Source organism: Sphaeramia orbicularis, chromosome 13 (assembly GCF_902148855.1).
Source record: "Sphaeramia orbicularis chromosome 13, fSphaOr1.1, whole genome shotgun sequence".
NCBI lineage: Eukaryota > Metazoa > Chordata > Actinopteri > Kurtiformes > Apogonidae > Sphaeramia > Sphaeramia orbicularis.
Genome location: NC_043969.1, coordinates 12,066,068 through 12,081,995, shown reverse-complemented (window position 1 = coordinate 12,081,995; position 15,928 = coordinate 12,066,068).

Sequence of the window (15,928 nt, the reverse complement as noted above, 5' to 3'; positions counted from 1 at the left end):
CACAGTTTAAAGATTAATTTAGCGCATTGTTATTATTTTGCCATGTCAGTTGTATCTTATAGAGTATCTTATGATCTTGGAAATGAACCATGTTATTACATTTTCCTGAAAATAAAAATGTGTCAAGTGCATTTTGTAATAAATTTCTCAAATTGTAATAACTTACTACATAATGTGAAAAAATTTACTACATAATGTATTGAGGTAGTTTATTTTTTTTTTTAAATGCGTCAGTTTATTACATAATGTGGTTTTATTACAAGATGATGTGACATTCTTATTACATTTTGAACTTTTATTACATAATGGGAATTTATTACATAATGTCGCTCAACAGTGTGTCAAGGTTATTATTAACGAAAACTAACGAAATGACGAAAACTAGAATTGAAAAAAACATTTTCGTTAACTGAAATAAATAAAAACTATAAATAAAAGAAAAAAACAATAACTAACTGAAACTGTATTGTGTGTTTACAAAACTAACAAAAACGTATAAAAATTATGGATAAAATTCCCTTCGTTTTCGTCTTTGTCAACGTCGGATTGATACGAAAGCGATTTATTTCGCTCTAGCAATTTTAGCTAGCGGCACCGTATGGTACTTCACGGTCTGTCACTTGTCGTTGAGATTCGTCTTCTGGTCCCCACTCTACCTGGAAACATGGAGACTAAAGTCGGGAGAAAGCAGCAGAGTCCTGTCTGGGATTTATTTGAATACGACGGAGAAGAAGACGATAAAAGATACGACAAAACTAAAATTAATACTTAAACTAAACTAAAACTAAGCATTTAGAAAACAAATGAAAACTAATAAAAACTAGCAAACCTGCTCTAAAAACTAATTAAAACTAACTGAATTAGAGAAAAAAAAAGTCAAAACTAAATAAAACTAAACTAGAATGAAAAATCCAAAACTATTAGAACCTTAGTGTGTGTGTCCTCTCACCCACAGTGTTTTAATCAATATGTGTACAGGGTGGGGAAGCAAAATTTACAATGAACATTTACACTGAACAAAAATATAAACGCACCACTTTTGTTTTTGCTCCCATTTTTCATGAGCTGAACTCAAAGATCTAAAACTTTTTCTACGAACACAAAAGGCCTATTTCTCTCAAATATTGTTCACAAATTTGTCTAAATCTGTGTTAGTGAACACTTTTCCTTTGTCCTTTGCTGAGATAATCCATCCACCTCACAGGTGTGGCAGATCCAGATGCTGATTAGACAGCAGGATTATTGCACAGGTGTGACTTAGGCTGGCCACAATAAAAGGCCACTCTAAAATGTGCACTTTTACTGTATTGGGTGGTCCAGGGGGGTCAGAAAACCAGTCAGTATTTGGTGTGACCACCATTTTCCTCGCACAGTCTTCTTCATGAATTCTCTGAAACAGCTTTGGAGATGGTTTATGGTAGAGAAATGAACATTCAGTTCACAGACAAAAGCTCTGGTGGAGATTCCTGAAGTCAGCATGACTACTGCATATTCCCTCAAAACTTGTGACATCTGTGGTATTGTGCTGTGTGATAAAACTGCACATTTTAGAGTGGCCTTTTATTGTGGCCAGCCTAAGGCACACCTGTGCAAAAATCCTGCTGTCTAATCAGCATCTGGATATGCCACACCTGTGAGGTGGATGGATTATCTCAGCAAAGAAGAAGTGTTCACTAACACAAATTTAGACAGATTTGTGAACAATATTTGAGAGAAATAAACCTTGTGTGTACACAGAAAAAGTTTTAGATCTTTGAGTTCAGCTCATGAAAAATGGGAGCAAAAACAAAAGTGGTGCGTTTTTATTTTTGTTCAGTGTAGTTGTTTTTTCTCAGCAGGCACTACGTCAATTGTTTTGAAACCAAACATATATTGATGTCATAATCATACCTAACACTATTATCCATACCTTTTCAGAAACTTTTGCCCATATGAGTAATCAGGAAAGCAAACGTCAAAGAGTGTGTGATTTGCTGAATGCACTCGTCACACCAAAGGAGATTTCAAAAATAGTTGGAGTGTCCATAAAGACTGTTTATAATGGAAAGAAGAGAATGACTATGAGCAAAACTATTACGAGAAAGTCTGGAAGATACTATTAAAGAAGAATGGGAGAAGCTGTCACCCGAATATTTGAGGAACACTTGAGCAAGTTTCAGGAAGCGTGTGAAGGCAGTTATTGAGAAAGAAGGAGGACACATAGAATAAAAACATTTTCTATTATGTCAATTTTCTTGTGGCAAATAAATTCTCATGACTTTCAATAAACTAATTGGTCATACACTGTCTTTCAATCCCTGCCTCAAAATATTGTAAATTTTGCTTCCCCACCCTGTAAAACACCCAAATGTTGAAATAACAGTAATAGTACAATCACTGATAAAATTACATCAGGGATGGAAAGGGGGGATGGCAGTTTTAGAAGGGGGATGATTTTGCCCGTTCATATTTCTGTCCTACCCCTTCAACTTGAGCAATGGTTTTATTTTGTTTGCAGAATAAAATGTGTCCGATCTCGGTAGAAAATATGGCCAAAGCTACACAAACACATACAGATATAGCACTGCGGGTTTTTACGAAAGCAAACCACTTTCATCTTTTATGAAAGTCTCCCGGTTAAGAACAGTAAATGTCAGTGGCATCAGAGAGCATGGCAAATATGTCCTTGCAAAACTGATGAAAAAGAAGTATTTCAAAAAAAAAAAAAAAAAAAACCCTAAATTGTGTTGTAGCAGAAACCAGAAGCAAGATGTCCTTTATAGCTCAGGGTCTTTGAGTCGGAACACAGCTGTGCATGTGAAATACTTTCCATGGTGTGTTAGGGGTATACAGCAGAGACTATAAAGCCTTATATTATAATGACGTGGAAGAAAAGAACCGAGGGATAATTCCCTGATGTACCCATAAACATGTTTGGTCTTCTAATCAAACATGTATTTATACATATGTTACCGTTATAGAGGGACAGGATACCTATTCCCACCACATAATTACACCTTCGGGACTTTATTACCTCCACGAAAGCAAAATCCATGTCCGTTGTGTTTGTTTGATTGTCAACAGAATTACACACGACTGCTCAGATTTTCATGAAACTCATCGGAGCAGATCCTTAAAGAGGGGTGGATCTGGGATTTCTTTTTACCTCTCACTTGTATCAAGTTGATTTTCCAGGTAAAAATGCAGCTAGAATCCAAACATGTGATCAGTGTAATCATTTGTTCCCTTTAAGATGTTGAGATTTTATTGATATCATGATGGATGGAAGGATTCAGGGCAATAGCAACAGGTTTTAAGATGGAAATAAGTGCACATGGGTGGATATTAACCCTTTCATGCATGAATTATGAGAAGCTTAATCTAATCTTTTTTTTTCCCCATAGTGTTTTTATTCTATGGTGGCCCAGAGGTGCAACAGCCCAAAAAATTATCCACTATAAGAAAAACAGAGAGAACAGTCCAAAAAATTAACCACTATAAGAAAAAAAAGAGAGAACAGCCCAAAAAATTATCCACTATAAGAAAAAAAAGAGAGAACAGCCTAAAAAAATATCCACTATAAGAAAAAAAGAGAGCAGCCCAAAAAGTTATCCACTATAAGAAAAAAAGAGAGAACAGTCCAAAAAATTATCCACTATAAGAAAAAAAAAGAGAACAGCCCAAAAAATTATCCACTCTAAAAAAAAAAAGACAACAGCCCAAAAATTATCCACTAGCCCAAAAAATGATCCACAATAAGAAAAAAAAAGAGAACAGCCCAAAAAATTATCCACTATAAGAAAAAAAAGAGAACAGCCCAAAAAATTATCCAATATAAGGAAAAAAGAGAACAGCCCAAAAAAATATCCAATATAAGAAAAAAAAGAGAAAGGCCCAAAAAATTATCCACTATAAGAAAAAAAGAGAGAACAGTCCAAAAAATTATCCACTATAAGAAAAAAAAAGAGAACAGCCCAAAAAATTAACCATTAGCCCAAAAAATTATCCACTATAAGAAAAAAGAGACAACAGCCCAACAATTATCTACTAGCCCAAAAAATTATCCACGATAAGAAAAAAAAGAGAACAGCCCAAAAAATTATCCACTGTAAGAAAAAAGAGAACAGCCCAAAAAATTATCCACTATAAGAAGAAAAAGAGAGCAGCCCAAAAAAATTATCCACGATAAGAAAAGAAAGAGAACAGCCCAAAAAATGATCCACTGTAAGAAAAAAGAGAACAGCCCAAAAAATTATCCACTATAAGAAGAAAAAGAGAGCAGCCCAAAAAATTATCCACTATAAGAAAAAAAGACAACAGCCCAAAAAATTATCCACTATAAGAAAAAAAAGGGTTTGTTGTGACTGGCACCACTAGTTTTTCTATTGTTGTTGTAATTATCCAAATTACGTCCAAAAATAACAAAGCAAGACTTTCGGTTTAAAAATACTCGTTCATTTTACTGCGTGTGGCAACTTGAAATCCCCATACAACTTTTCACAACTCATGGCATACATACTGTACATCTCACTTCCGTGAAAATTCCCTGTGCTTCTTGGGTAATGCTAAGCATCATGGGAAATGTAGTTATCTTAATCTTAGCATTTACTATTGCTTATTTTAACTCAACTTTTCATGTAAATCACAAATGAAATATATTGTATCTTTTAAATCAGAAATAAATTAACTGCAGTTGCATATGCATCATGAAATTCTAATAAATACAAATACAAATTATTTGTACCTTTATCTTTCCCAAATAAAGTCACAACAATTGTATTTGATGCAATATTGTCTTGGACTGCTGTTCATTTGAATTTCCCCCTTGAGGCATCAATAAAGTGTATCACATTATATCTTATCTTAACTTATCTTACCTTGTCTTATCTGATCTTATCTTATTTTAGCTTATTTTATCTTATCTTAACTTATCTTATCTGATTTTATCTTAACTTATCTTATTTTATCTTATCTTATCTTATCCTATCTTATTTTATCTTATCTTAACGTATCTTATTTTATCATATCTTAACATCTTATCTGATCTTATCTTATTTTATCTTAACTTATTTTATCTTATCTTAACTTATCTGATCTTATTTTATCTGATCTTATTTTATCTTATCTTATTTTATCTTATCTTATTTTATTTTATCTTATCTTAACTTCTCTTATCTGATCTTATCTTATTTTATCTGATCTTATTTTATCTTATCTTATTTTATCTTATCTTAACTTATCTTATTTTATCTTATCTTAACTTATCTGATCTTATCTTATTTTATCTGATCTTATTTTATCTTATCTAAACTTATCTTATTTTATCATATCTTAACATCTTATCTGATCTTATCTTATTTTATCTTAACTTATTTTATCTTATCTTAACTTATCTGATCTTATTTTATCTTATCTTATTTTATTTTATCTTATCTTAACTTCTCTTATCTGATCTTATCTTATTTTATCTGATCTTATTTTATCTTATCTTATTTATCTTATCTTAACTTATCTTATTTTATCTTATCTTAACTTATCTGATCTTATCTTATTTTATCTGATCTTATTTTATCTTATCTAAACTTATCTTATTTTATCATATCTTAACATCTTATCTGATCTTATCTTATTTTATCTTAACTTATTTTATCTTATCTTAACTTATCTGATCTTATTTTATCTGATCTTATTTTATTTTATCTTATCTTAACTTCTCTTATCTGATCTTATCTTATTTTATCTGATCTTATTTTATCTTATCTTATTTTATCTTATCTTAACTTATCTTATTTTATCTTATCTTAACTTATCTGATCTTATCTTATTTTATCTGATCTTATTTTATCTTATCTTGTCTTATCTTATCTTATCATATCTTATTTTATCTTATCTTAACTTATTTTATCTTATCTTATCTTAACTTATCTTATCTTATCTTATCTTATCTTATCTTATCTTATCTTATCTTATCTTATCTTATCTTATCTTATCTTATCTTACCTTATCTTATCTTATCTTACCTTATCTTACCTTACCTTACCTTACCTTATCCCCATACAAACCCCTTTTTCCCTGTGATAACATTAAGCCGGCTCACGTCCGTAACACGAGGCCATACGTAATAATCATCAGAAAAAGTGGTCTTACAGCAGAAGCTACAGAGGATGCCACTCCAGAGGCTGCATTTCTTATGGCATAGGTTTTCAGCCACACTTAACTCTCTCACTTTACTAAGGAAATGCTCCTCAGTAAGCCAGCTGTCTGGCATATTAATCAGGCAGCTCCACAGTGGAACCATTTCCCTGCTAAATCCAATCTCCAGCGGATCCTAGTCAATATTCTTTAGAGTGCCTCGAAACAAATCTCTGCACTTTTAAAATGCACGACGCCTCTGGATTTAGCCATCAGATTGACTTTGCAGGCCCGGTTTAATGTCTGTACTCACAGTATGAGGAAACAGTTTAGGGAAATCATACAAAAGCTGCGTCTGCGAACAAATGTTTCAATAACTGATGCATGCTCAATCTGCATTAGAGTCCTCCATGCAAATAAGAGGGAAACCACAGCACGCTGGTGCGGCAGGAATCCTGAAGGATACTGATAATACTGAGAGAGAGAGAGAGAGAGAGAGAGAGAGAGAGAGAGAGACATTCCTCGAGTTGTGACTAAGTAGCTGTGATTGTGAGGGCTGAGAATCCCTTAGCGAGCGGTTGGATACTGGCAATAGTCGGTTTTGGAACCATCAGTGCTACTTCCTGCAGAGCTGGCTTAGGGGAAAATATTAGAAGGGTATCAGAGAAAAAAAAAAAAAAAAAAAAACTCGACACACTGGTAGAGGGCTCCAGCAAAATTCAACAGAATTACAAATACAATCAGGAGCTGGGTTTTAGAGGGTAGCATTTAAGCGCCAAGAGTGAGTAGACTGTGTATCTGCCTGATGAGTGGGGTGATGATTTAAGCACTAAAACACTCCTGTAATTAACGAATCAATTCATTAATTATGAATCAATAAAAATGCGCTGGCAACTACCTTTAAGTGCGTTGCCAATGAATTCAACCGCTCTGACGTTTATACACCCAGGGATTCTTTAATAATCAGCTGCAGCTTGTGGTTCCAAAAGCTAAAAAGAAGCTTCGTGGGGACCGTGCCTTTTCTGTTGTCGCCCCAAAGTTGTGGAACCAGTTGCCCTTAGTTGTTAGACAGTCTCAGTCTGGACCTGTCTTTAAATCACATCTAAAAACGCACTTTTTCTCATTAGCTTTTAATCAGTGAGTGACATGTCTGTTTTTTGTTTTGTTTTTTTAGACTGTTTTTAACAGATTTGAATTTGTCTCTGTTTTTATGATGTTTGTATTGTGTTGTTCTTAGCCTGCTTTACACCCTGTGTTATCACTAGTTTTATTTACTTATTTAATCCCTTGTTTTATGTTTGGTGTACGGCACTTTGGCCAGCTGTAAAGTTCTTAAAGTGCTTTATAAATAAAGTTGGTATGGTATGGTATGGATAAAAACACAGCTTGTTGTACACGTATCCGGACCTCAGACTGGTAAAGACTAAGGGTGTAAGAAAATATGGATTCTGCAATATATCGCGATATTTCATTTCACATTACAGGAGGTCCTCGGGTTACACGGTACTCTACCTACGCTGTTTCGACTTTACGACGCCTGAGTCTCGTCCGCCATTTTGTCCCCACCCCCATAGTATACAGGGTGGGGAAGCAAAATTTACAATGAACATTTAGTTGTTTTTTCTCAGCAGGCACTACGTCAATTGTTTTGAAACCAAACATATATAACAACAATATATAGAGGCTATTGATATGCTGACATCAGCACATGCATAGACATGATGACATCAGCTGGATCGATGACAAAATAAGCTACTATATGTGCAAGGGGTGGGGCTTGTTGTGACTGACACCACTTTTTTATTTTATTACCTCTGTCAAGGAGGTTATGTTTTCATTGGGGTTTGTTTGACTGTTAGCAATATAACTCAAAAAGTTATGGACAGATTTGGATGAAATTTTCAGGAAATGTTGATATTGGCACACAAAACAGATGATAAAATTTTGGTGGTGATTGGGAAGTGTGTGTGTGGGGGGGGGGCGGGGTGATCTGCCTTAGAGGAGATCTGTGCTGTCCGAGTGCTTTACTAGTTTGTTTGTTTGTTTGTCTGTCTGTTAGCAAGATAACTCAACAAGTTATGGATGGATTTTGATAAAATGTTCAGAAAATGTTGATACTGGCACAAGGAAAAAAATTATAACATTTTGGTGGTGATCGTGGGGGTGGGGGGTGGGGGGGGCTGATCTGCTTTGGTCTGCACTCTCCAAGTGCTTTTCTAGTTTTATCCTTTATTTTAGCAGGTAAGTTAGTTGAGAACTGATTCACATTTTCAATAATGAACTTAAATCTTAGCTTTTATGAACATCTACATGATCAGTAAATTAAATATAGGAAAATACCTGATTTCCACCGAAAAAACACAAAATACAGTGGATTACAGGGTGGGGAAGCAAAATTTACAATGAACATTTAGTTGTTTTTTTCTCAGCAGGCACTACATCAATTGTTTTGAAACCAAACATATATTGATGTCATAATCATACCTAACACTATTATCCATACCTTTTCCGAAACTTTTGCCCATATGAGTAATCAGGAAAGCAAACGTCAAAGAGTGTTTATAATGTAAAGAAGAGAATGACTATGAGCAAAACTATTACGACAAAGTCTGGAAGATACTATTAAAGAAGAATGGGAGAAGTTGTCACCCGAATATTTGAGGAACACTTGCGCAAGTTTCAGGAAGCGTGTGAAGGCAGTTATTGAGAAAGAAGGAGGACACATAGAATAAAAACATTTTCTATTATGGAAATTTTCTTGTGGCAAATAAATTCTCATGACTTTCAATAAACTAATTGGTCATACACTGTCTTTCAATCCCTGCCTCAAAATATTGTACATTTTGCTTCCCCACCCTGTACTGTAGGGGTGTCAAACTCATTCTAGTTCAGGGGCCACATTCAGCCTAATCTGATCTAAAGTGGGCCGGACCAGTAAAATAATATAAACAATAGGATAAGAACTGATAAATAATGTCAACACCAAAGTTTTCTCTATGTTTTTGAGTGAAAAAAGTAAAATTCCATAATGAAAATGTTTACATCTACGAACCGTACTTGAACATAACATGAACAAATATGAACAACCTGAAAATTCTTAAGAAAAATAAGTGCAACTTTAATAATATTACACCTCAGTTTATCATTTATACATGTGAATCACAACTGACAGATCACAGTGGATCTACAAATACTCAAAACATTTAGTAACAGGCAGAATATTGGTACAATTCTGCATAATTCTCTTAAGACATTTTATATTGTTCATATTTGTTCAGGTTATTCACATTTTTTGTAAAAGGAAAGTCTGTAAATATAAACATTTTTGTGTAATTTTACTTTTTTTACACTAAAAGAAAGACAAGAATTAGCGTTTTTTATTATTTATATATTATTATGATAGTATTTTACCGGTCTGACCCACATTAGATTGAATTGACCTAATTTTCACTTCCTTGATTTTTAATATCTTCATTATAATATTTGCTTTTCACAAATTCATTCCAGGGGCCGGATTGGACCCTTTGGCAGGCCAGAAATGGCCCCTGGGCCGCATGTTTGACACCTGTGGTGTAGAGTGTCTGTTTGTGCTCTGTAATCTTCTCGGTATCCTCGCCTTTTTCACCCTCCTTTTTCACATCATGGCCCCAAAAAAGAAAGCAGGATCTTCTAGCGATGCTGGTCCAGCCAAGAGGAAAGCCATTACGATGGAAACGAAGCTAGATATCATCAAAAGGTCGGAGAAAGGCGAGATGCCGACAAACATCGGTAAAGCCTTAGGCTTCAGTCAGTCAGGTATGTAGGGGGTATTAAAGGGTTAATTCTGACTTACGTGGAAATTCGGGTTACGTCGCCAGCGTAGGAACAGAACTCGTTCATAACCCGAGGACCTCCTGTACAGTATCGATATTTTTAGGTATTTATTCAAATGCAGATATTGTGGAGGTTCATTTTTGTTTTTTTGTTTTTGTTTTTTATTTATTAGTATTTAACACTCTTTTCTTAAATAATATTCGTTCCTTTGTTGGGATTGAACTAAAATAATGTTCTGATTAATGTTAGTTCTGAGCTAATAGAATATGAACATCTGAACAGGACCTTATCCCTCCGGTATCCCGTCCAGCAAGGCCCTTACTAAGCACCAAGTGTGCCATTTTCGCACACTTGTGGAATAATTTCAAAAAATTTTCATACAGTTTCTTTTAAATTCTTTTACATTTTTTTCTATTTTATCAACTTGAGCTGTAAATAAAAATACCAAATACTCAATGATTGTCACATTTTTTAACCCTTTAAATGCCGTGTTTGTAATGTAAACAAACCCTTTTTTTGGATGCAAAAAACACAAAAAAATATTTTTTTTCAATATACTACCTAAAAAGTGGATCACATATTATTTGAATTTTCATCCTGGCATATGTCAATGATTAACTCCAACACTGGTTAATTTGCATTATCATTTTTGGTGTTTGGTCAAATGTTCAAAAATACTAGCATCTGTCACCAAGTGTGCGTAAAATGCACACCTATAAATCAAACTATTAAATATTATATATTGATGTATTTTTCTGCTCTAATTTGATTTTATTTTTGTAAATGAAGGTCAGCCCTAATCATACATATCAAATGGAAGAAATAGTGCGTTTTAGGCACACTTGGGAGACAGATGCTAGTCTTGTAATTTTCTTTTGTTTACAATGTGCACATTTTAGTTGGTGGCCAGAATTTTAAAGATCATGCAAAAATGAACAACTTTTGAATTCTAATCTTATTAAATTGGGAAAAATAATATGAAGTTTTTTAACACGAAGTGCAAAGTGTGCCTAAAAAGCGCACCTGGATACCAGAGGGTTAAACTGTAATGTCTGTAAAACAGAATTTCAGTTTGAACGCAGGAACATTTTGTGATATAGCATTAGATCCTGTTGGGATCAAATAAAAATGTGTTTAGTATTTGTCCAGATTTCTGCTGTAATTAAATTCTTAAGGAAATAATCTTAAAAAAAAAAAAAGAAAAAAGAAACAAGCGAAAAAAATTGCCTTTTTAACAGTATTGTGATATATTATATCATGATCCTAGTATTAATATTATAATATTAATTAATTAGTAATATAATTAGTAATATTTGTATCGTATCGCTAGATTCTTGCCAATACACAGCCCTAGTAAAGACATTTAAATGCATGAACATTTTTTTGGGACAGACTGGTCCACAGTGTCCGGATAAGCTGTTGGTGTGTAGGGTGAAACTCTTAGGGTGGTGCCTTGGCTCAGAGGGTTGAGGCCAGAAGACCCTGAGAGGTCTGACACACTCCTGTGACCACACACCGGCTGAATGTGGGGAAGTGATCTCTAAGGTGTCATTCAGGGCTGGTGTGTGAAGGGCCTGGCAGCGCTGTCATTGTCAGACCATCTGGCCTTTTGAGAACACAGCAGGTATCCCCCTGCACTCACTAAAGCTCACATACTCAGTCTTGTGCTTTGGTAATGCTACTGATGAAATATGACGTGTTAAAGGTCATGAAAATACCTGCAGTACTTTGACAAAATCAAAGTTACCAATGTGAATATTTTTTACTAGGGCTGCACGATACTGGAAAAAACTGACATTGCGATTTTTTTTTAACAGGGTGAATCAAAAAAACTATACATTTTGAAAAATTAGCCCCAGTTCTGCATTTGATCCTTTTTGGAATTTTCTTTTATGGACGTCGGTCGGTAGGGGATTGGTGGATATTTGTCCTGGGAGCAGGGACAAATTGCGCAATCCAAGTTAAAACTGGTTTGTGCTTTCTTCTTTTTTTTTCTTTTTTTTCCTTCTTTTTCTTCTCTCTTTTCTAATTGGGCTCAGCTGGCTGACAGGCAGCTGTCTGTACCGATAAGGCAGCAGCCGACACCAACTGTACTCCCAGTCATCATTGCCCATTTTTCTAACACCTTTGCTTGTGTATCCTCTTTGATTTGGACATTTTACCAGGGAGTATCTCACACTACTTTTTTTTTTTCCTACTTGTCTTGTCCAGCGTTCTAACAGTAGAATGGTAGTCTGGTTCCTTTTGGTGCTGAACAAACTTGAAAAAAACAAAAACAAAACTGGTTTGTGCGAAGTAGCGGTGGGATTTAAATCCAATCAAAGGTCATGGGAGGGGACAATGGGCATCCATCTTGTTTTCCACAAAATTGCCAGGTTACAGCATTAACACTTTGGAAACCATGTCAGTTTCATTTCTTTACCCATGGTAGTTGTTCCTGCCTTTCAATGTTAATTATTACCTCCGCCAAGGAGATTATGTTTTTGCCAGGGTTTGTTTGTTTGTCTGTTTGTTTGTTTGTCTGTCCGTTAGTGTGCAACATAACTCAAAAAGTTATGGACAGATTTGGATGAAATTTTCAGGGTTTGTTGGAAATGGGATAAGGAAGAAATGATTAAATTTTGGTGGTGATCAGGGGTGGGGGGGCCCACGGGGGGGGGGGGGGGGGGGGCACTGATCAGCCTTGGCGGAGGTCTGCGCTCTCCGAGTGCCTCTAGTTCAACTTGTTTAGGCCTGAAAATGTCACTGAGGACAGGCCAAGTTAGGGCTAGGGTTAGGGTTAGGGTTAGGTTTAGGGCAGTGTTTCTCAAGAAGTGGGGTGGGCCCCCCCGGGGGGGCACGGAGGCTTGCTGGGGGGGCATGGGATCATTCCTAGGTGTTTATTTTTTTCTTCAGGTTAGAACATGTATCAGGTGGAACTAATGTTTTAGCGTTGGAGCACCCTGGACTCATTTTAGGGACGCACAACAAACAAATCTACTGCCATGGTGATCTGTCACTAGACTAGACCAAGAGTTTAGGTTTGGAGAGTGGACAAGGATTGGACTGGAAAAGAAAAATGTGCAATGTTTGTGTTTTTGCACAGTTTGTACAGATTGCACTTTGATGTTCTCAGATGTGCAACGGAAACAGGCTCATTGCAGCCACTGATAATGTTAAAGTGTTCATCTTTGTTACCAAAATGTGTTTGTTGTAAAAAAAAAAAAAAAAAGTACCTTATTGTCATAGTTGTAAGATAATTACACATTGCCTATTTTTATTTTTGAAAAATAATGTCTCAGGGAGCAGTCTTGTTGAGTTCATTTGTATTGTTCAATCAAAAATCTACGTTATTTTTAATTTGCACAACAAATTATTCAAGGAAAAGCAAAAAGTATTCTTATGATATTGATGTTTCTTTCAGTAAAACTAATAACTGGGATATGGAACAGTTCTATTGAAATTGCATCTTAGTTTACCTCAGTCAGTTTAATTTCAGGTTTAGGACAGATCTGATTCAGCCAATTTCAATATTCCTCATTCACACACTCTCCCACCCTTACACACACTTACACATACTCTTTTTCTTTTATTCTTTGTTTATATTTTTATTGTACTTTGTATATTATTATTGTTTTATTTCTATTGTCTTTCTTTATGCTAATGCTGTAATGAGCTGAGATTAATTTTATAAGCCCCACAGGGTTTTCTGATCTCACCTGCACAATTTGTTTCTTGGCTTGTCCTAATGTTTGATTTGTTGTTATGCAAAATAAATACATAAATAATAAGTGTACTACTGTTAAAATTGTACTTAGATTGTTCATAGATTTTCACGTTATTCACATTTTTTTGTGAAAGAATAGCTGTAAGTGTAAACATTTTTATTATGTAATTTTACTTTTTTGCACTAAAACAATGAGGAAAAAAAAATGGAGTTGTCATTATTTATAGGTTATTGTGTTATTATTTTACTGGTCCAGCCCCCTTTAGATGATATGGGTCTGTATGTGGAACCTGAATTAAAAGGAGTTTGACAGCCATGTTCCAAAGTACAAGCTTTAGCTCTGTTTTTTTTTTTTTTTTTTTTTTTTTTTTTAGTTAAAATAGTTAATGTTACAGTCAGGACACTGAAAAAAATGTGGCATCGATAAAACCATCTCCATGCCTGAGACCAAAGAATGTGTTTTTTTTTTTTTTGTTTGTTTGTTTTTTTTTTTTTTTACCTTCATTGCCTGTTGTCTCAAACATGCAACATACCCAAAACTCTATCTATTTTATGTGCTATAGTCAAATTAACAATTTCCACTTAATTTTGCATCTACTGGATAGCAAAAACACAAATGATATATATATGTATATATATATATATATATATATAATTGTATATAAATTCAGGCATTAAGGGGTTAATGATGTTATTGAATAATAATAGTCCTGTTATAAATTTAGTGTAAGCTTTGATGTTCTCTGTCTTACAGAATAGAATAAAAAGGGGTTAAAAACATTCCTGTTTGGACAGGCTTTTTATGGCCCACCATGATGCCTGGTTTTATTCGCTTAGTCTTTTATTCCTGATTCAGTATTTTATTTTTTATTGGACTGTCTTCTCTCTAGCACTTTGAGATTCTGCTGAAAGAAAATTCCTTTATAAATGCAATTATTATTATTATTTATTTATTTATTTTTATTTATTTGTTTTTATTTATTTATTTATTTATTTATTTATTTATTATTATATATATTACATGTGTTGTTACTGTACACTGGTGGTCACCTACTGGCCGACTCCTGGAGTGGAGGATGATAGTGGGAGTAAAACCATCTGGGTTTTCTAACTACATGTGCTACAAGGCTTCTGTGTCCCCTATGTTCAGGTACAGAAATAAGCAGACCATGGATTTTGCACCACTAACCCTGACTGCTGAGAACCTGTAAGGAAAATAGATACTCCCGGTGCAAAAAGAGTGCAGAATTAAATCTGCATGACTTGTCTTCTGTTTTACTGAAGTGTCTAAAATCTCTAGGTCTGCATAGAGAAGACTTTGCTTTCATTACATAAAAAATATAAAATCAATAAAAGAAATGTAAATAAATGCTGTTTTAGGCTGAACTCAGGACTCGTGTAAACTAAATATTCTGTCATTGACAGATTTTTTTTTAACCCATAAAACCCAAACATCCGCTGATGACCAACAGCATCTACTGATATAAAATATTTCATACGTGTTGATCCACTAATCCTGTCATATAAGTAATTAGTGTAAAATACAGTTTGTCATCTTGTCATGGTCATCAGATATGACCCATTTGGACATTCAGAGGTTCTGTAGTTACCATGGAAACACTGTCATCTTCTACAACAGTGTTTCTCAACAGGGGTTGTTCTGTTGGGGGTGTTTGGATGACGAAAGCGGGGGTGGGGTGGGTGGGTGGGGGCACTGAGACTGAAATAGGGGGCGTTAGTCTGTATAAGTATCAATATCAATATCAAGCAGCATGTTATGTCAGTGGCGAATTTCCATTTCCATGCCCCCCCCCCGGCTCATCCACAATACGGTACTTGGCATTTATTGAGCCCCCCCCCGGTATTTTGTGGTGACGTCCATCTGGTGTGCCCCCTCCCCCCTTGGTAACGTAATAACTTTTGGTTATTACATAATCGGTTCAGGACTTTTATTACATAATTCACAGGTGTCAAACATGTGGCTCGGGGGCCAAATCCGGCCCGCCAAAGGTTCCATTCCGGCCCTGCAGGATGAAAGTGCAAAAAATTAACCAAAAATTAAGTAAAAAAAAAAAAAAAACATTACACTGTGAACATGTTTACATTTACAAAACTATTCTTTCACAATAAAATGCAAATAAATACAGAAATAAAAACAAATATGAACAACCTGAAACGTGCAATTTGAACAATATTCTGCCTGTTACTAAATGTTTTGTGCATTTATGGATCCACTGTGATCTGTAGTTGTGTTAATAAGAGATGGAATATTGTGGAAATTGTTCAAATTTTAGTTCC